Genomic DNA, 4405 nt, shown 5'->3' with positions numbered 1-4405 from the left:
GCTATCCAAATCAACGGTGGACGTCGAGGTAAACGGGTGCAGGGTTAAATGTTTAATTGACAGTGGAAGCACGGAGAGTTTTATCCACCCTGAACTGGTACAACAACTCTCCCTAAAGGTGGTCCCTACTCGGGGTACCATCTCTATGGCTGATAAAACCCAGACATCGACCATTATGGGTTACTGCACGGCACAATTGTCCGTTAACGGAACTGTATACGATAATTTTAAAGTATTAATCATGAAGAATCTATGTGCGAGCGTGATCTTGGGCCTGGATTTCCAGTGCTACCACCAAAGCATCACGCTCAATTACGGTGGGTCCCAGCCGCCCCTCACAGTGTGCGGTCTGGCTACCCTGAAGGTAAAGCCGCCTTCGCTATTCGCGAACCTTACCCCTAACTGCCGGCCAATAGCGACCAAAAGCAGGAGGTACAGCTGGGAGGACAGGCGGTTTATCGCGACCGAGGTAGACAGGCTCCTGAAAGAGCACATTATTGAACGCAGCAATAGCCCGTGGCGCGCCCAAGTGGTGGTGGTAAGGGGTAGCGAGAAGAAACGGATGGTGATCGACTATAGCCAAACGATCAACAGGTACACCCAACTAGACGCCTACCCGCTACCCCGCATATCAGAAATGGTGAACCAAATCGCCCAATACCGGGTGTTCTCCACCATCGACCTCAAGTCAGCGTACCACCAGCTCCCTATCAGACCAGAGGACCGCCCGTACACCGCCTTCGAGGCGAACGGACGCCTCTACCAATTCCTCAGAGTCCCCTTTGGGGTGACGAATGGGGTCTCGGTCTTCCAGAGGGAGATGGACCGCATGGTCGATGACCACCACTTGCAGGCAACCTTCCCCTACCTCGACAACGTCACCATCTGCGGTCACAACCAGCAGGATCACGACTCGAACCTCGAGAGGTTCCTGAAAACCGCACAAAAACTCAACCTCACCTACAACGAGGACAAGTGCGTTTTCAACACCACGCGCCTCTGCATACTAGGCAGCGTGGTGGAGAATGGGGAAATCGGACCAGACCCCGACCGATTGCGCCCCCTACGGGAGCTGCCCCTGCCCAACACTCCCAAAGCCCTGAAAAGGTGCCTGGGGTTATTTTCTTATTATTCCCAATGGGTCCCCAACTACTCCGACAAAGCCCGCCCCCTCTTGAAAGCATCCTCTTTTCCGCTCTCTGCTGAGGCCCATGCCGCCTTCAAAAGCATTGAGCAGGATATTGAGCGGGCCACGCTACAGGCAGTGGACGAGAACACCCCCTTTCAAGTGGAAAGTGATGCGTCTGACTTTGCCTTGGCGGCCACCCTCAACCAGGCGGGGCGGCCCGTAGCTTTCTTCTCGAGGACCCTCCAAGGGCCCGAGATCAGACACTCCTCCGTAGAAAAGGAGGCCCAAGCCATCGTGGAGGCAGTGCGCCACTGGTGCCACTACCTAGCCGGCAAACGCCCCACCCTACTTACCGACTAGCGGTCGGTAGCGTTTATGTTCAATAATAAACAGAGGGGGAAGATTAAAAATGATAAGATTCTTAGGTGGCGGATCGAGCTCTCCACCTTCGATTATGACATCATTTACCGGCCAGGGGCCCTTAACGAATCCCCCGACGCCCTCTCACGAGGGATGTGTGCCAGCGCCACCGGGGATCGGCTACAGACCCTCCACAATGACCTCTGCCACCCAGGGGTCACGCGGCTGTTCCACTTCATAAAGTCCCGCAACTTACCCTACTCGATTGAGGAAGTTCGGTCCCTGACCAGGAACTGTCGCACTTGCGCTGAGTGCAAGCCTCGGTTCTACCGCCCAGATAGAGCCCACTTAATCAAAGCTACATGGCCTTTTGAGCGGCTCAGCTTAGATTTCAAGGGCCCCCTCCCGTCCGTCGACCGCAATGTTTACTTCCTGAACATTGTGGACGAATACTCTCATTTCCCATTCGCCTTCCCGTGCCCAGACATGACCAGCGCCATGGTCATTAAATGCCTCCACAGCCTGTTCTGCCTGTTCGGTATGCCGAGCTACATCCATACGGATAGGGGGGCGTCCTTCATGAGTGAAGAGCTACGCCAGTACATGCTGTCCAGGGGGATCGCCACGAGCCGTACCACCAGCTACAACCCCCGGGGTAACGGTCAAGTGGAGCGAGAGAACGGGACAGTATGGAAAGCAGTCACTCTAGCCCTAAGGACCAAAGGCCTCCCTATCTCCCGCTGGCAGGAAGTCCTCCCAGATGTGCTCCATTCGATACGGTTGCTATTGTGTACTGCCACTAATGCCACGCCTCACGAGCGAATGTTTGTCTTTCCCCGGAAATCCACCTCAGGCGTATCCATGCCGTCATGGCTCTCCACCCCAGGTCCGGTATTCGTGCGAAGGCATGTGAGGGGCCACAAGACGGACCCTCTCGTGGAGTCAGTGCACCTACTCCACGCCAACCCCCAATACGCGTATGTCCGGCACGCCGACGGAAGGGAGGACACCGTGTCCATAAAAGACGTCGCCCCAGCCGGTAACGACAACAACCACGACAACAGCAGCAACAACGACCACAGCAACTCTTACCCACCCACTACTCTTTCATCACCCCCGGAAGAACATCGACCAACGGTACCCCCACCAACTACCCCTTCAACAACCCTGGCGGCACCCCCGGCAGAGACCCAGGAGGCCACCGGGGACACCCAGCCGACACCTGCGGCACCACAACAGCCACGTCGGTCGCAGAGGACTATCAAACCCCCGAACAGACTAAATCTATAGAAGGGGTGAATGTGATGAAATATTCCATTCATCACTCATCAGTATTTCTCTGCCTGTGACTGTGGTTGGTTTCAGTTTCATTTCCATTGTATTGTACTGTGTGTAGGGCTCCGCCCATACCTGGCTCCTATGTAAGCTGGCCCAGCCTGCAGCACATCCAGTACGGCAGACCTCTGGATGGAAGATACATTCTCCTCTGTGTGTTACCTTCTAAGTCAATAAAAGCCTTGTTTTGTTTCGCTAACATTGAGTCTCGGATTTATTGAGGCACATCACATAGATCCCTGAAGGCAGCAGAACAGGCATATGGTTAAAAAGGCATATGGGATACTTGCCTTCATTAGCCAAGGCATAGAATATAAGAGCAGGGAGGTTATGATGGAGCTGTACAAAACGCTGGTTAGGCCACAGCTGGAATACTGTGTGCAGTTCTGGTTGCCACACTATAGAAAGGATGTGATTGCTTTGGAGAGGGTGTGGAGGAGATTCACCAGGATGTTACCTGGGCTGGAGCGCTTCAGCTATGAAGAAAGATTGGACAGGCTGGGGTTGTTTTCCTTGGAGCAGAGAAGGCTGAGGAGGGACCTGATTGAGGTGTACAAAATTATGAGGGGCATAGATAGGGTAGATAGAAAGGAACTTTTTCCCTTAGTAGAGGGGTCAATAACAAGGGGGCATAGATTCAAGGTAAGGGGCAGGAGGTTTAGAGGGGATTTGAGGAAGAGCTTTTTCACCCAGAGGGTGGTTGGAATCTGGAACTCACTGCCTGAAAGGGTGGTAGAGGCAGGAACCCTCACAACATTCAAGAAGCATTTGGATGAGCACTTGAAATGCCATAGCATACAAGGCTACGGACCAAATGCTGGAAAATGGGATTAGATTAGACAGGGCTTGATGGCCGGCGCGGACGCGATGGGCCGAAGGGCCTCTTTCTGTGCTGTATACTCTATGGCTCTATCCACCATAGTCAGTAAGTAGGTGTTTCGCGTTGAGGAAGGCAATGGCCCTTTAAAGTCAATGCTGAGTCGCTGCATAGGCTGCATAGCGTGTATGAGCGAGCCATCCGATGGACGGAAGAATTTCGGTTTTAATTCCGCACAAATTCTACAGGAGGAGCACGTTCTTTTCACATCTTCCGTAGAAAATGGGAGATTTTTAGATCGCACAAAGTGCAACATACGGGTAACGCCAGGATGGCATAAGTCAGTATGAAGATCCGCAAGAGTCAAAGTTGACATAGAAGAGCAGAATGCCCGCGTGAGGGTATCCGGGGCCACATTCTCTTTGCCGGGTCGATAATGTATGGTGTATCCAAAGGCGGCCAATTCCATCCTCCAGAGTTGTATTTTGTTATTCTTGATCTTAGTGCGTTTCCGGTTATCCAGCATAAAGGCCACGGAGCGCTGATCGGTTGTAAGTGTGAAATGGCGACGAGCGAGAAAATGACTCTATTTACATACAGCTTCGATGATGGCCATAGCCTCCTTCTCAACAGGAGGATAATGGAGCTCGCTACCCTGCAAACTTCTGGACACAAGTGCAACGGGTCGACCACCTTGATTCAAGGTAGCAGAGATCGCCACATCCGATGCATCTCACTCGACCACGAAAGGAAGATTTTCATCA

The sequence above is a fragment of the Somniosus microcephalus genome, unplaced genomic scaffold (genome assembly GCF_052327205.1).
Source record: "Somniosus microcephalus isolate GS21.2 unplaced genomic scaffold, FLI_Smic_1.0 unresolved_chr6, whole genome shotgun sequence".
Taxonomy (NCBI): Eukaryota; Metazoa; Chordata; class Chondrichthyes; order Squaliformes; family Somniosidae; genus Somniosus; species Somniosus microcephalus.
Note: the sequence above shows the minus strand (reverse complement) of the source record.